This window comes from Pseudorca crassidens, chromosome 19, assembly GCF_039906515.1.
Source record: "Pseudorca crassidens isolate mPseCra1 chromosome 19, mPseCra1.hap1, whole genome shotgun sequence".
Lineage (NCBI taxonomy): Eukaryota > Metazoa > Chordata > Mammalia > Artiodactyla > Delphinidae > Pseudorca > Pseudorca crassidens.
Window position 1 is genome coordinate 8,115,967 of NC_090314.1, and position 22,751 is coordinate 8,138,717.

The following is a 22,751-nucleotide window of genomic DNA, read 5'->3' on the forward strand; positions in this document are numbered from 1 at the left end:
ATTGAACAAGAGGGACGTGTAGGGCACGATGCTTACAAAGAAGCACTTTTCTTTGTCCCCTTTTCCCAGTCCTTTGCCCATTGGGACCCCTGGCCCTGGATGAAACTTCAAGGAGAAGCTGTAGACACTCATTCTCCATCTGGATGGGAAAGTGGCAAAGACACGAGGTCAAAGAGCCTGGGGCCTCCAAGGATCGCTGAAGTCATCTCTGAAATCCGTCTGCTGCCACCGAGGCCTTAGCGTAACCCCTGGGAGTGGATGACGATATCGAGAAGTCTACTTCCAGCCCAGACTACTTCAAAAGTCTGCTGTGACTTTCAAACATGGAGAACTGCCTAATATTTCCACTGAGAAGCTGAAAGCAGGGTTGGGGGTGCAGGACAGACCGATGTACAAGGTGAGCTATGCTTTGAAAGACGCTACCAGGCTTGCGCGCCGGCTTATGTGTTCTTTCGGTTTTCAAGTGATTCTAAACAAACCCAAATTTATATTTCTATATTTAGCAGCCCCCAGTTTGATTCTGATCCTGTCTGGAGACTGCATGGCCTTCTGCCAATGATGAAATTAGCCTGTGGGATATCTATTGCTCTGAGCTAACCAATGGGCATGGGATATTTTTAGCAACTGTAATATAATGCTGGTAGAATGGTGCATTTTTTTGACTTTAAAGTAATCTCTAAGACGGTTTAAAAGTTGTGTCCCTTATTAACCACATAAAGCCCACAGGCCTCTGCAATAATAGAGAAATAGATTGGGTTCTTGATCACTGAGACAGGTGAGACCAGAGTACATCTGTGGAGGAAGGCTCTCCAACAAAACACATACTCAGGGCGGGTCCAGCAAAGGGCATCTCATTCGCCACATTGGAATGAGATGAGGAAGAAGTTGGGAACGTGGGTAAGAACTCTTTCTAAAACAGCCACTTCTGTGTGCCTGGAACAATCCACTTACTTCCTGAAAAGTCTTCCCCGTCACCCCGCACACACCCTGCTGGACTCTTCCCCGTACCCTGAGCTCACCCATCTCCACGCTCTCCTCACACGGTCTCTTCTGCTGGGATGCTCAGTCCTCACCCTGTCTGCCAAGGCCCAGCTCAATACTGCGTCCTTCACAAAGCCTTCTCACCACAGTTCACGGATTGTAACAAATGTCCCACACCTGTGTCAGAGGTGATCAGACAGGGAAACTTGGTATGAGGTACATGGGAACCCTCTGTACTATCTTTGCAATTTTTCTGTAAATCTGAAACTGCTCTAAAATAAAAGGTGTGGGGCTTCCCTGGTGGCACAGTGGTTAAGAATCCGCCTGCCAGTGCGGGGGACACGGGTTGGAGCCCTGGTCTGGGAAGATCCCACATGCGGCGGAGCAACTAAGCCCGTGCGCCACAACTACTGAGCCTGCGTGCCACAACTACTGAAGTCCGTGTGCCTAGAGCCCGTGCTCCGCAACGAGAAGCCACTGCACTGTGAAGCCTGTGCACCGCAACGAAGAGTAGCCCCCGCTCGCCACAACTAGAGGAAGCCTGCGTGTAGCAATGAAGACCCAACGCAGCCAAAAATAAATAAATAAATAAATAAATAAATAAAAACGAGCTGCAGCAGGACGTGAAAACATGGAAGCGAGGGTTCTCACCGCGATACAGCTCAAAGAGGCGCAGGCTGGGAAACCGCTTAACACCCATCCACAGGGAAAGGGCGGGTTAATTGCGGTAGAGACAAGCTACAAAGTCTTATCACCATCCTAGAAAAGAATGAGCCCTTCAACCAGCAGGAGGTTCCTGATGTCTCGTTAAGTAAGAAAAACAAGTCATGGAGGAGGAAATGGGGAAGGGGAAATGGGGAACGGCTGATGAGTGGGTATGGGGTTTCCTTTGGGGTGATGCAAAGGTTCTGGAATTAGATAGTGATGATGGTTGCACGACATCATGAATGTACTAAAAGCCACTGGGAAAAAATAAAATAATATAAGGCTCACTGAATTGTATACTTTAAACTGGTTAAAGTGATGAATATCTACCATATGAGTATTTTACTTCGATCTTTTACAGTGATAATGGATAAATCCTATATATGTGTGTGCTTTCAAAGAGGTGTTCTGAGAACTCCTTCTGGGTAAAGAAGACACTTGGTGTTGATGAGTTGCTGCAGGAGGAGAAAAAGGCTGCTTGGAGGGCAACGTTTGTATGGAAGGAAAGACATCTCTCCAAGAGGAAAAGGAAGGGGTGGGCAGGGCACTGTGTGGGGAAGCCTGAGCGGGGCTGCGCCTCATGACTGGGGCTTGGAGGAGAGGTTAGGGAGGAACCTGTCCAGTGAAAATATTTGGGTGGAAATCCTAAGTGCTGAAGGACGTCATCCCTCTATCACGACTTCACAAACCCTCAGTGAAGCATCAGACCTGCTTATTGATGCTTAGCTGAGGCATCCTTAGTGTGTTTCATTTTCTTGTGGAAGCCAAGAAGAGGAGGAGGTTTAAGTCAAGATCAAGATGAATCAAGATCAAGGGTGAGCCCATGGGGACCTGGAGGACAGCCTACAGTGGGTTGTGCTTCTTTGGAAGGCAGGTCCCTCTGTGCCTCAGTTAACTGGGGGCACACCTGTTCCGTGAGGATATGGTTGGGGTCTTGTCCATCCTTGTCATCCCTGTAGTACTTAATACAATGCCAGGTGTGTAGTAGGTGTTCAATAAACACATTTATGAAGTTGAATTGTATTAAGATGGATTTTTTAAATTGAGATATAATAAACATATAACACTGTGTAAGTTAAAGGCATTTCCCAGACAACTTTGCAGTTGGATGTGGTCAGGCCACTAAGGCTTCAACAGATGTGAGTGGAAGTGGTGTGGACAAGGGGTGTGTCTCTCCACACCTTGTCTCCTTCTTGCGAGATGAAAAGGTACTACTCAAAGGCCCATAAACAAACTGTCGTGGACAGTTTTCTCCACATCTCCACTGGCACTTGCTATCTCTTATCTTCTTGATGATGGCCATTCTAACAGGTGTGAAACATCTCATTGTGGTTTTGATTTGCATTCCCCTGATGATTAGTGATGTTGAGCACCTTCTCATGCTGTTGGCCATTGGGATGTCTTCTTTGGAAAAATGTCTTTCCAGTTCCTCTGACCAGTTTTTAATCAGATTGTGGGTTTTTTATATTGAATTTATAAGTTCTTTGTATATTTTGGAATATTAACCCCTTATCTGATATAGGGTTTACAAATATTTTCTCCTGTTCCATGGATTGCCTTTTCATGTTGTTGACTGTTTCCTTTGCTGTGCAGAATCTTCTTAGTTTGATGTAGTCCCATTTGTTGATTTTTGCTTTTGTTGTTTATGCTTTCAGTGTCATATCCAAGAAAATCATTGCCAAGACCAATGACAAAGGGAGGACCAATATCCCCTCTATGTTTTCTTCTAGGAGTTTTATGGTGTCAGTTCTTATGTTTAAGTCTCTAATCCATTTCGAGTTAATCTTTGTGAGTGGTATAAGATAGGGGTCCAATTTCACCTTTCTGCATGTGGTTATCCAGTTTTCCCAGCACTGTTTGTTGAAGAGACTATCCTTTCTCCACTGAGTGTTTGTGGCTTAAGATGGATCTTTTTTTCCATTATTTCTAGTCCAGAGATAAGCTGAAGCTTGCTGAGTTAACGCTCATCCCCAAAGTCCAAAGGACATAAAAGCCTCTGTCCAGCCTTCTCTCCATCACTCTCCCTCGGAGCCTTTCCTTGGCCCAGCCCTGTCCACTGCACTGCCAGGCGCAGAGGACCTAACACAGTCTTTACCTAGCATGGCAACCTGTGGGCATTATATTCAGGCCACAGACCAGGGTGTGAGGATGAACTGTCACTGCCCTGGTGGCCAGCAGAGAACCAACTGATTGCTTTCCAGACCAGATTCCTCTTCTCCCCTTATGGCTCCTTGGGCACCATCCTGGATTTGCACCCCACGCCCCTGCTGCCCACAGATGGGGCGGCAAATCGCACACGTGAGTGGATCACACCCTTGGCCTCACGCCACGTGGAACAAGTTTAGAGCGGAGGTAATTGTCTCTGACACCTGCTCAGCTCTGTGCATTTCACTAGATTCTTTCACGGGTGGCATTATTTCGACCTCACCATAACCCTAAGAGGTACACAGGCAGCTTTTATGAGCCCTGTGCCATGGATAATCAAACTAAAGGTCAGGAAAGTTGAAGATGTAGCAGTCAATGGGATTCCCACTCAGAATCTAAACCACAGGGGCAGTCTTTGTGAGTGAGGTCTGCCCTTCTGGGAACAGAATCTACCAGCTGAAGCCAACGTGCCTGTTCATTCATTCAGTCACATGTCCGTTTGCTGATCTTTGTATTCCTCCCAAATGGCACCCTGTTTAAGATAACAGTAAGCCTCTTTTGGCACAGGTCCTTTTCTAAAAACGGAGCATACCATCAGTTGTAATGATAAGCAGGTCAACAATCAAACTACAGTGTTAAAACTATAATGATATTAATTGAATTAATATTTGTTGAGCACTTGCTATATGCCAGGAGCTGGGAAGAGCCAGGAAGGTGGTTGTGGTGTGGAATTTCAGCAGTGGATGGGAGCTTGGCACCTGGAGTCAAGTCCCGGCTCTGCTGTTTGAGCTTTGGGACTTGGGCAAATTATTTAACATTACAGGGTGTCAGTTTCCTCCTCTGCAAAATGGAGATCATAAGACATCCTTCACAGGGTGGTTGTGAGGACTGTATTAGTTAATATACGTAAAAGTTTCACAGTGGTGCCGGGTCAATGGTAATTTCTCAATAAGCGTTAGTTATCTCTATGACTAGTTATTGCGTTTAGGAAGCTGTGATGTAAAAGGCAGAGTCTACAACTAGAGGGAAACTCAGATATTTTTCAATTATAAACTTCAGATAAAATCTATGATTTTATTTTTAAAAATAATTACAACCCACCAACATACATATATATGGTCAATTGTTTTGGTTTTTTGTTTTTTTGTTTTTTTGAGGTACGCAGGCCTCTCACTGCTGTGGCCTCTCCCGTTGCGGAGCACAGGCTCCGGACACGCAGGCTCAGCAGCCATGGCTCATGGGCTTAACCGCTCCGGGGCATGTGGGATCTTCCCGGACCGGGGCACGAACCCGTGTCCCCTGCATTGGCAGGTGGACTCTCAACCACTGCACCACCAGGGAAGCCCCGGTCAATTGGTTTTTGATAAAGGTACAAAAGGAATTTGATGGGGAAATGAGAATCTTTTCAACCAAAGGTGCTGGAACAATTATTAGATAGCCGTACGCAAACAAACAAATCCCCATCCTTAGTTCACACCATACACACAGTTTAACTCATAGTGGACAACAGACCTAAACGTAAAAGCTAAAACTACAAAACTTCATCCCCAAACACTCCCTCATTCTTTTGCAGTCTCTCCCTTCCCCCTTGACCACCCATTACAAGCTTGCTTTCGGTCACTACAGTTCTGCTTTTTATAAGAAATGCCGTATAAAGTGACATCACACAGTATTTAGTCTTCTGTGTATGCCTTTTCTGCTTAGCATAATGCTTTTCTCTAACAGTTTTGTTGAGGTACAGTTGACATACAGCACTGTATAAATTTAAGGTTTCCAGCTTAATGACTTGTCTTACGTACATTATGAAATGATCATCACAATAGGTTTAGTGAACATCAATCATCTCATAGAAGACAAAGAAAACATTTTTTCTCCTTCTGTAAGAACGCTCAGGATCTATTCTTTACAACTTTCATTTATACCACACGGTAGTGTTAACTACAGTCATCACTCTGTACATTAGATCCCTAATAGTTATTTAGCTTATAACAGGAGTTTTGTACCTTTTGACCACCTTCATCCAATTCTCCTTCCCCCAACCCCCAGCCTCTGGGACGCACAAATCTGATCTCTTTTTCTCTGAGTTTGGTGTTTTGCTTTGTTTTTTAGATTCCATATATAAACGAAATCATACAGTATTTGTCTTTCTCTGTCTGACTTATTTCACCTCGCATAATGTCTAGGTCCATCCATGTTGTGGCACATGGCAGGCGTTCCTCCTTTTTATGGCTGAATAGTATTCTACTATGTATATCACAACTTCTTTATCCATTCATCCGTCGGTAGACACTTATTTAGGTCGCTTCCGTGTCTTGGCTGCTGTAAATAATACCATAATGGTTTTGAGATGCATCCACGTTCTTGCACTTTTCTGAAGTTTGTTCATTTTCACGGCTGAGTGGCATTCTGTGGTATAGACACACCACAGTTTCTTAATCCATTCACACATGAACACCTGGATTATTTGTAGTTTGGGGCTACCATGAATAAAGCTGCTGTGACTATTTGAGTACAGGTCCTTGAATGGACATGTTTTCTTCTCACTTGGGTAAATAAATACCTATTCATAGGATAGGAGAATGTTTATAAGAAACTTCCAAGCTGTTTTCCAAAGTGGTCATACGATTTTGCATTCCCACAGCCTCTAAGCCAATCTGGGAGGAAGATGAGGACGAGAAGGTCCCCTGGGCTAGCCTCGGACCTTCTAAAGAGATGCACATGTGGTGTCAGGTGGAGCAGAAGAGCCACCTCTCCTCCTAAGATAGAACCTTAGGAAGACAGAGACAGAGCTGAAGTACAGAGCAAAGGAACACCTACCGTTGGAGCCCAAACCAAAGGCAGGGTCTCATGTTGGCGTAATCTCAGCACATCTTAAAGGCAAGAGAAAACAACTTCCTTGCTCTCCAAGCTCATATTCTTCATCCCTGTGTTCAGTGTTTGGCGTGCAGAAGCACAAATATTTAGGGAACAAGAGCGTGGGGATTATTCTACAGACAGACCAAGAGCCCTCCTCGTGAAGTGTTTCCATTATGTGAGTATTTGATGCATATTTGCCTCATTTGTTTAAATTCATTAGATGAGGACTCAAGTCCCCATGAAACCCAACAGTTCTGTAAAAGGCCGGAGGAAACACAGACAGCAGTGGAATGCTCTGCAGAAGTGTCCCCTGCAAGTCCCTTGCTGACCTCATCGACCGCGAGGCCGCACAGACCCGGATGCACAGGGCCATGATCAAATCGGCGGAGGAAAGAGAGCGTCGCATGCTGGACAGGCTGGGATGGGGGAAGGGGACGTGGGCAGATCTGAAGGCCTGATCCTCGTGGTTACAGGTGGTCAGGCCAGAGTCGGCAGGTGGCTGCAGGGGCAGAGTGTAGACAGGCTCCCAGGGGCCGGGGGAGGGCTTTGCACACGACACCCCACCGTGGATGGGAGGGCGCATGGGGCTTCCGGCTTCTCCCTCTGCCTTCAACCAAAGCAGCTCTGCTTTTCAGTGTTCTCTCTATACATTCAGGTGTGCACAAGATTTTGTTGGGTTTTTTTTTAAAAGCATTTTCTTTCTAAAAGCAATTTGAAAATGACTCATTCAGAACTACTGATCCCCAGATCAGGCCTCTACAGAGACAGAGTAGAGGTAACATAAGTGAGTGAAGAAGATGGAGAAGCATATAGAAGGGAGTGTTGAGGACTCTGCGCAAACTGGAGAACACGCGTCCCCTAACTGGTGGCTGCTCCGCGATGCCAGTGGGCTGCGGGGCTGAGGGACTGAGAACCTGGTGTTTCCAGACCTGCCCATTTTCAAAAGAAACCAGAAAAACTGAACTTTACATAAAAAGTCTCGATTATTAACTGTCATCAGCTAATTCCATTTACTTTAGATTAATGTCTGGTGCCAAAGCACATCAATGACCAGGATTTGCCTCTAGGTCACTAATTAGCTCTGGTCTGGAAAACACTAGAAATGACAGTTTTCCATTGGAGGCGGGTGGGGCTCACACCTTCCAGGAAGGAGGAAGCTGCTTCTGTCTTTGTATTTTCTCGTAATCATCACACCCCCAGCGCTTAGCCCAGAGCTGGGCGCATTTGATGCCCCCAAATATTGGTTGAAGGACTGACTGGATCACTTCCCCCCAGGCTCCCTCTGTTTGCCCAAAAAGAAGCCTGGCATCTGGAACAAATCTCCACTTTTGCTCTGATATCCAGGTGGCAGCCCTGACCCTTCAGGAACACAGAGGTGAGATCCAGAAAGCCATTCCTGGGCACACCTGGCACAATCGTGTCTTCCTGGGCACCAGTGAATAATTTTAAAAGGACAGGCTGTAGGTCAGCCTGTCAGGGGCACCACTCTGCAGTTCCCAGGCCCTTTTAAGGAGCAAGTAACTTCTGCTTTGTGGCAGCAAACCTCCCCCCGCCACCAACGCTTGTACTTAGGGATGACGGAGGCCTCGCTTCTCTAAGGAAAGGACATTCGAGCAAAATCTTGAATGATAATATGGATGGATGTCAAAGGGCTGAGTCAGTTTCATCAGATGCCCCAAGAAAGCCAAAAGCAAGTACTCCCACATTCCAAAGTGAGGGATTTGGCCGACTTTGCGGGACTCGCAAAGGAAATAACTGAATGATTCTGTGACCCGTAGCCCACCTTGACCTTCCTAAAAGCTAAAAATAGGTGAATTTGGGAATCGGGGAGAAATTGTCTTTTAAGAGTACTCAGTGGGTGGTGAGGTTGGAAGGGCATTTTCCCTTCGTCGAAGCCTCGTGATGTCATGGAACCATCTAGAGAGCTTCCCTCACATCTCCTGGAGTCTGGAGGGCTCTGCGGACTGTGTTCAGGAATTTTCCACCTTCTTATAATGGTGCCTCTGTCTAAATAAGAGAAGCCGTGGCTTTCAGCCCGAAGAGGAAGAGATGTCCACCCATATAGGGGACAAAGAATGTGTCTAATGGATCAGATGTGGGTCACAGGAGAGAAAGAACTTTCATGGGACCACTTAGGTCCTGCCCGAGAGATCTGTCCGGGAGGTGTGATGGCCCCAACCAGAGGTGGGTGGTTAGACCTGGATTCCTAAGGGCAGAGGGAGGAGACAGAAGTGGCCGCTGGAGGGAAATGTATCTCATACGCTACAAGCATAGCTGACTATTCCCAGAGAAGACCCCAGAGGACCCACAAACACACCGCGAGAAGCAGAGTCAGCTTTGCCCATCTACCAACTTGCCATGGTCAGAAACAGTCAACAGTCGATGACACAAATACCAGTCATGCCAAACCTTTCCTGTCGCCCTCCTGTCCTCCCTCCCCTAATTAAGACCAGGAGCGTCAGAAATTTCAACTAGTAAGCTGGGGGCAGGGCGGCAGGAAGAGAAGTACAGGGGAAAAACAGGAGAGAAGCTTCCCACTCACACCCCACCCAGTGCAGACACACACACACACACACACACACACACACACACACACACACACCCCCACAACTTCCACGATGGGCGAAGCTGGGATGGGAGAGGGGATAGAAAATTCAACCTTGAATAAAGTTGAAAGCATCTTTTCCCCTTAAACATTGCATTGGACTGGATATGTTAATTACTAAAAAGAGAATATTCTTGAAGCTAAAAATGACCCAAAGCCTTTTTAATTCTTAAGAATGAGCTCGCCACCTCCATTGATGGCCCAGGATTTCATCAAAGTGCAGAGGAGACATTCTCCCCGGAATGTTGTGGGAAAGAACAAAATTGTTAACGTAGAAGTTTTCTGATGTGGAGGAAGAGGGGAAGGCCTTCTGGACCTTCGGACTAGGACGGCCAAAAGGCATCAAAGGTGGGGGCTATGAGGCAGGCTGATGAGGCCAAAGCAAAGCAAGGGAAGAAAGTAGACGGGACCAGCTCCCAGGGAGACGTTTCCAATGCTCTGAAGTGTGTCCTTTGTTCTGCCGGAGAGAAGGGCATTCTCTGAGGAGGCAGATGTGGTCCGGTGGGAACTTTCAGAAGGTGAATCTGAGGACCGTGCGGGCAGAGGCTAGAGGCCCTCTGAAGGTCATTACAATAATCCCAATGAAAGACAAAGGGCTGACCCAGTACAGCTGTGGTTGGAGTGGGAAGAGGATGGATCTGGGAACTTCTCTGGAGGGAGAATGGACAGGCACCAGGCACCCACTGGATGGGAGGAGCTGGGGACCGGAAGTCAAGGAGGGCAACTTCTCGCAGCTGGGGCAACAGGGAACTGAACGCTTCGATAACCCGGGTATGAAGCAGAGAAGGAGGGACTTGGAAGGAGAGTAACGAGTTTCGAACGCGTTGAGTCTGGGTTGCTATTGACAGGGAGTTCTTGGGAAGATGTCTGAGAAGTAGCAGGAAATTCTGGTGTTGGAACCCCAGAGAGGTCAGGGCTGGTGGGAGGAAGGCCCTTCTCCCAGCTCACCCTTCTTCTCCTGGGAACAACTCCAGCAGAATGCATTTGTCCACCCTTGGAAAATTCTCCTAATTATTTATTAATCCATCATAGCGGTAGAGGAGAAAAATGGATCTCCTTTTAACATTTTCATTACGTTAATTCTAAAATTATACTCTCCTGATTTCCAAGGACTTCCAGGGCCTGGGGTTGATAGGTAACCACATAACTTCACCCTCTGTATCTAATGCTGAATCACTTATGCCTTGTCCAGGGCTCACTCCTGACATGGGATGTCAAACAGAAATAGAACATGCACATCCTGCATCTGGGGCTGAAACCTTACAGAGATTTCTATGGGCTGCCATAAATAATCCCCGATGTCCCTGGAAAGGAGCTCTGTGCACAGACAGGGTAGGGTCATTGCAGATTTATGGCAGCGGGCTCTCCAGGGCCCGGGGCAGGGGCCTGCGGATTCTGGGAGGTCCAAGGAGCAAACACTACAGAAGGATAGCTGGTCCTGGAGCAGTGACACCTAGCCACCTTGAGAGCCATGTAACAGATGCTTCCATTCTCTAGCTTTTTTTTTTTTAACAGTGACTTTCACTGCCAGAAAAAGAACTGGAGGTTTATGGAAATCTGGATGTGTTTTCTGACAGGCACATTCAGTCTGATACCAAGAACACTGAGACACACTTGTGCTCTCGTGTGATAAAACGTCTCCTGGCTACACAGCACGTCCAGAGGTTGGCCTTAGATGAGCGATGCCCTCCCTGACCGGGTGACGATTCCTCCCCATCCCAGCTCCCTGTTTATGTTTTCTCATCTCCCATCCCCTTGGCTTCCCTTCTCTCTCCCTCCTCTGACCATCTCTTAATTTTCCTACAGAGCCCCCTTCTGGCGCATAGTCTGTGGTACTTTACCTCTCAAACCCTTTATTTTCTCACCTGCAAGATGAAGGTGTCAGACCAAGTGCTTCTCAAACTCGAATGTGCAAGTGATTCCCCAGAGGCTGTTGTTAACATACAGCTTGTGGTTTAGTATCGGGATCTGGGATGGAGGCCTTTACCTCTTCAGGGCTAACAAACTCACAGGTGATTTCAATGCTGTTAATCCACCCACCTCACCTTAAGTAGGAAAAGGAATTATGGATGGCAAAGGATCCTCACCTTCAGGGCTATCTTCCATGATCCCATGCTTCAGTGGTAAAGGCTGCTCGTGGAACTGTGTTGGAAGTTCTGGGGAAGAGAAGAGAGTAGAAAAACAACAGAGGAAAATCAATGCAAGTTCAACAAAATTGACAAACCTTTAGCTAGACTGACCCAGCATAAACGAGAAAAGACTTGAATTAAAATCAGGAATAAAAGAAGCCACATCACTACATTTGGTATTCCAATACCAAATATTTGGTATTCCAATACCAAAATAAAAAGGATTAGAAGCGAATGCTGTGAGCCACCATATGCCAAAAAGGTAAATAATTTAGATGAAACAGGCAAATGCCTAGAAAAATACAAGCTGTACAAAACTGACAGAAGAAGATACGGTAAATATAAATAGGACTGTACAAATAGAAAGGTTGAATTAGTAATCAGAAAATTTCCCACCAGGAAAAGCCCAGAGATAATGGTGAAAGGAATGTGAAGTTGGATAAGGTTGAATTTACTGATATGGGCCCATTAAACAGAAATTCTGGACTTGATGTTGTAGCTCAAGGGGTTAGCAAGGGTCCTCATGGTACTTTTGGTGGTTGGTGGCTAAAACATGGACAAAAAGATGGTAAATACTAAATGAAGGTGAAAAATCAGAACTGCCTTGGTATACTGTAGAGGAAGGCAGCCAAAGGCTTAGGGAGATTGGAATGTTCGAGCGGATTTGTCCCGTAAGACCTGCTCACTTACTGCAGGAGGGTCCAGAGGACACGCCCATCACCACGACTGTGAGAATATACGAGGGGAGCCTAGCATCCTTGAATTGCTCTGTGCTTGTCCATCTCTGATGGTGAGAAGTTACAGTGGAATCTGCTGCCAGTGAGCTGGGATCCTTCAATACAAGAGGGATCATTGGATCTTGGAGTGGCAGGGACCAAATGTTGGCCCTTAATTGCTGAAGACAAGGTGGGTGTGACGACCATAATGGACAGTGGAGACAAATATGCGATCAGAAGAGCCTGAGTCACAGAGACCTATGGTGCTGGCAGGGGATCACGGTGTGCCAGAGGAGAAAGCGATGCGCCGTCTACAAAAGGCTTGCTTGACCTGTATAAGCAGAGGAGTTTTAGGCTGAGTGAACAGAAGGCTAAGTTGAATCACCAAAATAAAGAGTCGTGGCTCCCTAATCAATTCCCCAGCTTGAGCCGGTTTACAGAATCAGAACCCCTTGAATGAAGGGAAGACCACCTTCCCTTCATTCCTATTGAGGAAAGACCCCAGGACACTGTCAAAAGTGTATACTGTTAATCCTTCTCCTAGCCTTCCCCCAAAGGCACCTACAGCCTTTCACCAATGACTGTGCATTGGAGAAAGAAAATAATCAGACTTTGGGAAATTGCTGGACACCAGCTCAGAATGACACTAATTCCAGGAGACCCAAAATGTCCCTGTGGTCCACTAGTCAGGGTAGGGGCTTATGGAGGTCAGGTGGTCAATGGAGTTTTAGTTCAGGTACATCTCACAGTGGGTCCAGTGCATCTCTGAACCCATCCTGTGATTATTTCACCCAGTCTGAAAAGCAAAATTGGAATAGATCTACTCAGCAGCTGGCAGAATTCCCACCTTGGTTCCCTAACCTTGCAAGCCTGGGGTAATGTTCTCAGGAGTCTGTATATGCTCTAAATCAGCTTTTAAACTATGGTGCTATCTCTCCCATAGCCAAGATTCATGGGTCCAGGAATCAAGAGGTGGAAATGGCAGTGGTACCACTCACTCTTACCCCTACTGATCCGCTAGCAAAAGTTTTGCTTCCTGTTCCCATGACCTTACGCTCTGCTGGTCTAGAGGTCTGAGTTCCAAAGGCAGGAGTGCTTCCACCAGGAGATACAATAGTGACTCCATTAAACTGGAAGTTAAGAGTATTCCCACTCGGCCACTTTGAGACCCTCATGCCGCTGAATTGACAGGCAGAGTCAGGCGTTGTTGTACTGGCGAGGGTGGTTGATCTCGACTCCCAAGGGGAAATTGGACTCTACTCCACAGCAGAGCTGAGCAAGAGTTTGAGGCTGGAATACAGGAGATTGTTTAGGGTCTCAGTACTACCCTGCCCTGTGGAAAACTACAATCCAATTCAGGCAGGACCCGTCCTTTCAGGAATGCAGGTTTGGATCACCTCACCAGGCAAAGAAGCATGACTAGAAGGTGCCTGCTGAGGAAATATGGAAAGAATAGTGGAATAAGGTAGTTATAAATATCAGCTACAATCACATGACCAGTGAAGCCCATCATTGTTATGAAGGACTATCATTGTTGTAAGTATTTCTTCCTAACTTTGTTATGAATACGTCTCTGTATGTGTATGTAGCAAACATTTTTATTTTCTTCTCTTTTCCCCTTATCATCTAATACAGATATATTAACAGTAGCTCACTTTATATCACATTATTTAAGTTATAGGATAGCAAGACTGAACATCACCCAGGGACCTTGCACCCTCTTCTGTAGAAAGGGTACGCGTATTTTTTGTTGGACACAGGATCGTTGTACCATGTAAGCTTGTGCGGTGCCAGATGGGTAGAGAGTTGGGTTGGGTAAAGAGTGACATTACATCAGGGTTACGGTTTGGAAACCACACCCACAAGGAAGAGGGGCAAGAAAATGATTTCAGTGATTGACCATGGATTTTAAGCAGGCTCTGAAGGAAGCAAGAACAGGAGAGGAGTGAGTAACAGTGAGAAGATGGTAAGATCAACGGCTGGAAGGTTCCACTGGATCCTAGTGCGTCTGGCACCCGGGCTTTGCTCCTGGCCAGTAACCTCACCGTTGTCGTCATTCACACGTTAGATTCTCCTTATTTCCATTCTAAAGAGGAAGGCATAAGTTAACATTCAAATAATAAATAAGATGATTTTACATAGCGATAAATGCAAGCAATCAACTAAAGCAGGGTACGGGCACGGAGAGTCGGGGCAGAGGTGAGGGCTATCTAACCTTGCTGGTCACGAAGACTCAGCTCAGGCACTTGCTCTGCAATCACCGTCCTTTGCCCGGTTCCTCCCCCTCTTAAACAAGCCCCAATCCCACCCTTGCCAGCTAACTGTGCTTCCTTCTTCCCTGGGAAGCATCACCTAGCAATAAGCTCCCCCGTGTTTCCTGACCTCTGCCTCTGAATGTTTGCTCTTTTGCTCCAGCCAGGCCACATTTCTGTCTCCGCCAGCGAGAGACCTCTCTCCTCCTAAAGGACGACCTCTCCGGCTTGCTCCTTACCCAGCATGTTTGATCTCTTCCTACAGTCCTGCTTTCAGACAACACAGATCTTCCCGTGTGGAAAAGAATATTCTCTTGAACTTTGGTGCTTTGCTCGGGAACACTCAGAAAGGGACCCCAACCCTGAGTCTCCTCACCTGGGAAACACCGAGAGTCTGTGCTACGGACTGATGTGGGCGCCCACCAGAAATTCACATGTTGAAACCCGCATCGCCAATGGGACAGAATTTGGAGGTGGCCTTTGGGCGGTAACTAGGGTTACAGGTGGTCATGAGGGTGGGGTCCCCGGAGTGGAAGAGGAAGAGACACACTACCTCTCTCTTCCATGTGAGGACACAGTGGGAAGGTGGCTGTTACCAGCCAGGAGTCAGCTTCCACCAGACACCGTTATCTGCTGGCACCTTGATCTTGGACTTCCCAGCCTCCAGAACTGCGAGGAATAACTGTTCGAAGTCCCCCAATCTAAAGTACTTTTGTTATAGCGGCTCCAACTCACTAAGATATAGTCCCTGCAACTCTCATCTTCCTCCACAAGGCAGCTTTCTCTCTGGCCTTCCTCTGTCTTCCTTTCATTCTTGGCTGTGTATCTAAGTGACTTTTCTCTTTTTGCTTTTCTTTACTTCCAGCCTTCTAGTTCCAGGTCTTCTTCCAAGTTCCCTCAGAACGCATCTCACATTTGTTCTTCCAGCTGTAGTCCTACTGTCCCCATGAGAGTCCAGGCCCTTACCACCCAAGACTAAAAATCTTTAACAGTCTTCTGCCTCCAGAATCGCCTCCTGCTAATCCATCCTGCATAGATGAATCTTTCTAAAATACCATTTGGGTCCTTTCCTGCTCGAAATCATTTGCGCCTCGCCCACGGAATTCCAGACTAAGGAGTTTGGACTCTGACCTGGAGACAAATCTCTGCAAACATGGCTTCAACCTATCTTTTTAGATTTGTTTCCCATCATACCCCTCAAGGACCCTTCTGTCATTGTCTGACCTGCCTTCCACCATCTCCAGACATCTCCTGAACGCAGCATCACTGTCTGCCTCATCACATCTTACCCATCTTGTGGCCAGTGACTTTCCCAGCCAAGAAGCACCGCCTCCTGCCTCACAATAACTAGAGGACTTGCGGGCTCTGAGTGCAGTACAGCAACTTTTGCATAATCATCCCATAATTTTAGAGCAAAAAAAAAGACCCTCACACTCATATGTAAGATCAAGGACAGGGCTAGATGATTGCCCACACCAAGAGGGAGTCAGAAACTTGCTGCAAACCAAACAGGGATAAGCAGGGCAAAACTGTTTTAATGCTTTCCTAGCACCCCTTGCCTCACACAGACTAGCTCCTGAAGTCTGTATCTTTCATTCCAACAATGCACTAAGCACTGCTCTGTGCTGGAGATGTAGCAATAAACAATGGAAAGCCCTGCCCTCACAGAGCTAACATTCTCCAGGAGGGAGATAGACATTAAGCAAAATAAATGGAATATCTAGAATTTGGGGTGTACATGCTATGGAAGAAGGAAAGGAAGTGAGGGTGGGGGGCTGTTGCAATTTTGAAGAGTGGTGAGGGGCGATGTGAGGGTGCAGACAGGAAGGAAGGAGGTGAGGGGGGAGCTCTGCAGGCGTCTGGGGTCAGAGAATGGCAGGCGAGGGAGACAGGTCTAAGGTGGGAGGCTTCCTGGAATGTGCCGTGGACAGCAAGGAGGTCGGTGTGGCTAAGCTGAGAGGTCAGGTGGGGAAAGAGTAGGGGACAAGGTTAGAGATATTTGGAGACACCAGCGGAAGCGCGGTTACAAGGACCTGAGTGAGATGGGACACCACTGGAGGTCTCTGAGCTGAGGACTGAGTGACACGACAGAGATTTTTAACAGCATCCCTCTGCCACTCTGCAGAGTAAGCTACAGAAGGGCAGGTGCAGGGGGATCATCTAGGAGCCATGGCAACAACCAGAGATGAGATGACGGTGGCATGGACCGTGATGGGAGCAGTGGAGGTGGAAAGAAGTGGTCGGTTTCTGGACTTATCCTGAAGATCACGGCCAACACTTTTGCTGGTGAATTCAATGTGGAGAATGAGAGAAAGGGTTTAAAGGCAACTGGAAGGTTGGCTGAGCAAACATAAGAATGGGGTTGCTCTGAAGTAAGAAAGTCTGCTGGAGGAGCAGGATGGGAGAAGATAAGGAGCCTGTTTTTTTTGTTTTGTTTTGTTTTTTTGTGTTTTTTTTGCGGTACGTGGGCCTCTCACTGCTGTGGCCTCTCCCGTTGTGGAGCACAGGCTCCGGACGCGCAGGCTCAGCGGCCATGGCTCACGGGCCCAGCCGCTCTGCGGCATGTGGGATCTTCCCGGACCGGGGCACAAACCCACGTCCCCTGCATCGGCAGGCGGACTCTCAACCACTGCGCCACCAGGGAAGCCCAGGAGCCTGTTTTCAACAAGAACATGAGATGCCGCACGGGCTTTCAAGTGGAAAGGTTGTGTAAGAAGTTAGATGAATGAGCCTGAAGTCCAGGGAGAAGATCCAGGTGGAAATATAAAGTTGAGAGTTAACCACTTACAGGGAATACTTCAAGTTTGAAATTGGATGAGCTCACCAAGGGAGTATGCGTGTGTGTGTGTCCTTATCCTTGTGTATCAGTAAGTTTCTTGAAAGCAATGCCCATTGCCTGTATTTTGTAAGAACTGTGTATATATCAGGGCATGGGATGTATTAAACGATATCTGTTAATCTATTCCTTTTTAAGCACAGATCTCCACGAAGTAAAAAGTACAACACAAATTCATCAGCCAAGAACTTGAGAAGGGCAGGCTGATCTTCAACTCTGCACAGACATACAAGGAGGAGCAGTAAATTTAGCCATGCTTGGAACCTAGCAGGCTTGTAACAAAAGTTGATTTTTTTCAAGTGATTCGTTAATGAATTGGGGAATAAAAAGACTCTAGTCTTTAGATTACCAGTTACTTGCATGACTATGAGCAAATCACTTCTCCTCTCTGAGCTTGTTTCCCCGAATGCAAAAATGAGAGAATGAAACTAGATGACCCTTAACTCTCCCTCTCAGACTAGAATCTCTACTTAACGTTGCTGGGAACTTGTTTGTTTTTCAGCTATATGGCTCCCCCAAGTGGTCGATGGAATGAATGCAACTTGCGTTTTAGGCCGTGATTATTAATAATTGAGCTCCACCGGTGAAACACTGCGGTCACCATTTTGGATGCATTTTTTTCTCATTAAATTTTCACCAAAACACTGAGAGGCAGTTACTGCTTTTATTTCTAGCTCATAGATTAGGAAATTGAGACAAAGGACTCAAGGTGGCAACAGTAAGTGATGATCCAAGATTCAAACCCAGGCGTTCTTAGTCTGAGAAAAGAGAGGAAAAACTCCCCAATTCATTCTGTCAGGCAAAAGTAACCTGATTAAAAAAAAAAAAAAAGTCTCAGAGGAATGGAAAAGTACAGGATTATGGATTATGGATGTGAAAATTTTAAACACAACTGTGATTATTCTAGTAATTAAGGGATGGTTTAAAGGATGGTTGAATATTAGAAAAATTCCCCACAGTAATAGATTAAATAAGAAAAATCATATACTGATCTCAGCAGATGCAAACAAATCATGTGATACACTTTAACCTCATTCACTAGAAACACAACAAACTCTTCATAATTTAAGGTAAAAGGAAACTTCCTCACTTGGTGAAAGAATATCTACTAAAACAAAACAAAACAAACAAAACAGGGCAAACATCATGCTAAATGGGGAAACGTTAGCTCCACTCTCATTAAGATAACGAATAAGACAAACATGGCTTTTATCCCCCTTCTATTTACTGTGGGATTAGAGGTCACAGCCAGAATAATAAGATGATAAAAACGAAATTAAGGTTCAAGGAAAAAAAGAAGGAAATGAGACATTCATTATTTGCAGATGATATAACCACTTAAATAGAAAACCCAAAACAAACTATAGGCCACTTATCAGAGGAAAAAAGGGGAGTTTAGCAATGTGATGGATGTAAGATTCATCTATCAAAATTCAATTAATTTCTATATACAAGTAAAAAATATAAAGAGTAGATCATATTATTATACCAGATAATATAAATTACCTAGTAATAATCTTACTAAAATGTGCTAGACCTCTACAGAAAACACAATTTTATTGAGATATTAAAGAAGACTTAAATAAATGGAAAGATACATCATGTTTATGATAGGAGGGCATAACATGGTAAACATGTCAATGCTTCCCAATTGATTTACAGCAGTGGTTCTCAAAGTATGGTTCATGGACCACCAGCATCAGCATCACCTGGGAACTTGTTTAAAATGCAAATTTTGAGGCCCTGCCCAAGAATCAGAAACTCTAGGGGTGAGGCCCAGCAATTCCTGGTTTAACAATCCCTCCAGGTGATTCTGTTATATGCTAAAGTTAGAGAACGACTGATCTGTACGTTCATTGCAATTCCAATAAAAATTAAAACAGAATTTTCAAAGAACTTGATGAGATTATTCTAAAATCAGAGAGAAGAGATCAACGTCTGCCATACATTAAGAAGGGCTCCACTGACCCCTCCCCAGCAAAACTGGTGAAAACAAAATTTTATTTTTTATTTTTTTTCGCGGTACGCAGGCCTCTCACTGTTGGGGCCTCTCCCGTTGCGGAGCACAGGCTCCGGACGCGCAGGCTCAGCGGCCATGGCTCACGGGCCCAGCCGCTCCGCAGCACGTGGGATCATCCCGGACCGGGGCACGAACCCGTGTCCCCTGCATCGGCAGGCGGACTCTCAACCACTGTGCCACCAGGGAAGCCCCAAAATTTTTTTTTTAATTTTAAGCCTCTGCTAATGGTCCTAAAGGCAAAGAACAAACAAACATCTATTCAAGAAAACCTACAAAAATTCAGTAAGAAAAGTCAGTCTGTGGTATTTGAACCAAGACCTGCTGGCTCTCCCCGTCTCAGTTCGACAAGGAGGCTCCACTGCAGCCAAAACCACAGGCCCCTCTTCCCCGTTCCCAGATAGACTACTTTCTCCCCCAAAGGTGCTCGTGCTGCCTCCAGCTACCGGTGTCAGAGGCCAAGTCCCAGGTGAGTCTGATCAAGATGGGTGGGCTCCCTTTCTCCAACCCCCGCTCAGGAAACAGAGGCTGCAGTGCACATGGGGCACTGAAAACATCTGCTCCCTGATGGCTCTGACTATACTGGAGAGTCTGGCCAGGGAGATTAGACAAAGAAAAGAAACAAGAGTCATGCAGACTGAAAACGAGGAAGTGCAACTATGTCTATTTGCAGATGATTATGACCTTGTATATAGAAACCCCAAAGGAATCTACAAAAATCTATTAAAACTAATACATGAGTTCAGCAAGGTTGCAGGATACAAGATCTCACAAAAAAATCAACTGTCTTTCTATACACTTGCATTAACAATCTAAATATGAAATTAAGAAAACAATTCTGTTCACAATGGTATCAAAAATACTTAGGAATAAATTTAACAAAAGAAGTGCCAATCTTATATCCTGAAAACCATACAACACAGGTGAAAACATTTAAGAAGAGCTAAATAAATGGAAAAACACCCTATGTTCATGGGTAGGAAGACGTTAACACTGTTAACATGGTAAACTGACCCCCAAGCTGATGCACAGATTCAGCACAATCCCGGTAAGAATCCTAGCTGACCTCTTTGCAGAAACTGAAAGGCTGGTTCTGGGATCCATATGGAATCTCAAGTGATCCAGAAGAGTCAAACAACCCTGAAAAAGAAGAACAAAGTAGGACGACACATACTTCCCAGTTTCAAAACTTGCCACAAAGCAATGATAATCAAGGAGGGTGGTACTGGCACAAGACATATAGACATACAGGAAAGTGGAATAAAATTGAGAGTCCAGAAATAAACCTATATATCTATGGCAAACTGATTTTCAACAGTTTGGGTGCCAAGTCTATTCAGTGGGAGAAAGAATAGTCTATTCAACAGGTGATGCCAGGACATCTGAAGAGCCACCCACAAAAGAATGAAGTTGGACTCTTACCTCCCACCATAAGTGATGATTATATGAAATGGGTCAAAAACAATTTGACCTATTTAAAAGTTAAAACCAGGGGCTTCCCTGGTGGCGCAGTGGTTGAGAGTCCGCCTGCCGATGCAGGGAACACGGGTTTGTGCCCCGGTCCAGGAAGATCCCACACGCCGCAGAGCGGCTGGGCCCGTGAGCCATGGCCGCTGAGCCTGCGTGTCCGGAGCCTGTGCTCCGCAACGGGAGAGGCCACAACAGTGAGAGGCCCGTGTACTGCAAAAAAAAAAAAAAAAAAAAAAAAAGTTAAAACCATAAAACTCTTAGGGGAAATAAAAAGGATGTGGAGAAATTGAAATTCTCATGCATCGTCAGTGGGAATGTGAAATGGTGCCGCCGTTCTGGAAGACAGTCTGGCAGTTTCTCAAATGATTACACAGAGTTTGCCATATGACCCAGCAAATCCACTTGTAGGTATATGCATGAGAGAAATAGGAACATACATCCACACAAAAACTTACAGCAGCACTACTCATAATAGCCGAAAGGCAGAAACAACACAAACATTCAGCAAATGAGTGGATAAACAAAATGTGGTAGACACATACAGTGGACTGTTATTCAGACATAAAGAGGAATAAAATACTGATACCGTGCTACTTGGATGAACTTGGATAAACCCTGAAAACATGCTAAGAAGCCAGTCATAAAAGTCCACATGTTATGTGATTCCACTCCAGAGTAGGGAATCTCCATAGAGACATAAAGTAGATTAGCAGTTGTTTAGGGCTGAGGCAGGGAGGGAGTTGGTTGGGGGCCATAGCTCAAGGGTGGGGTGTTTTTGTGGTGGTGAAAATGTTCTAAAATTGACTGTGGTGATGGTTGCACATATCTGTGAATACGCTAAAACTCACTGAATTGTACACTTTAAATGGATAAACAAAATGTGGTAGACTCATAAATGGAATATTATTCAGCCATAAAGAGGAATGAAGTACTGATTTCTCTTTGTATGATATGAGAATTATAGCTCAATAGAGCTTTTTTTTAAAATGTATATAGAGATGGAAAGGTCAAGAATAGGCAAGACATCTGTTACAAAAGAAGAGCAGAGGGGATATCAGATATCAGGGTTTAGTATGGAGCAGCAGTAAAGACAATGTGGTATTGGTGAGGGAGAGACAAAGTGACCAGTGGGAAAAAATTAAAAGCCTAAAATCCCATGCATGTTTGAAGCTTTTTTATGATAATGATGGACTGTCTGATCAGTATGGAAGGAACTGATTGTTTAATAAATGCAGCTGAAAAAAATGATTATCACATGGAGAAGTTGAAATTATATTTCTACCTCACACCATTTACAAAAATCAATTCCAAATGGAATTTATGCTTTATTGATTTATTTAAAAATCAATAAAGCATAAATAACCTAATGAGAAACTGAGCAGAAACATGAATGAGGAAACCTATCTGGCTAATAAATGTGTATATAGGCATATCGTCATTAGTGATTAGGGAAAGTCATATCAAGGTCACAGTGGGATACCCTTTAAACTTCTTCAACTGGAAAAAAATTAAGTCTGAAATACCAAATGTTGGGAAAGACGTAGAGTAAATTAGTGCAATTACTTGGAAAACAGTTTGGTATTGTCTCTTAAAGTTGAACATTCAATGCATGGTTTCTGATCCCACAATTTGACTCAAGCACCCAAAGGAAATTTTGTCATTTGTGAAGCAGGACACATGGACAAGAATGTTCATAGTGGTACTGTTCACTCTAGAAAAATCTGGAAATAACCTAAATGCCCATGAATGGGAGAATAATCCATTTTAATGCAATGGAATATTATACAGCAATTAAAATGCAATATGGATGTAATAGGATATTAAGAGGAAAAATCCTAAAATAGTATAGACAGCATGACTTTTTGATAAAATATAAGACCTAAACTCAAAAATATGCTTGATCTATCTACCTGCCTACCTACCTATGGGAGGAAAGGAAGGAAGGAAGGGAGGGAGGGAGGGAGGGAGGGAGGGAGAAAAAAAAGATAGAAGTTAGAGAGGAAAGCAAGTGAATGACCACCACATGGATTCAGAAGGAG

At 45.2% G+C, this 22,751-nt stretch overlaps 1 long non-coding RNA gene across 2 annotated transcripts in view; it reads right to left on the bottom strand.

Moving 5' to 3' along the window:
* The window catches only part of LOC137212042 (uncharacterized), a 186,583-nt gene extending 170,394 nt beyond the window's left edge, over positions 1-16,189 (bottom strand). For both annotated transcript variants that reach the window (XR_010937327.1, XR_010937326.1), the window contains exons 1-2: positions 12,112-16,189; positions 11,380-11,448 (exon numbers count right to left, since the gene is read on the bottom strand). This is a non-coding gene — a long non-coding RNA (uncharacterized lncRNA). The remainder of the gene's footprint in view (positions 1-11,379; positions 11,449-12,111) is intronic.
* Between the last annotated feature and the right edge of the window lie 6,562 nt (positions 16,190-22,751).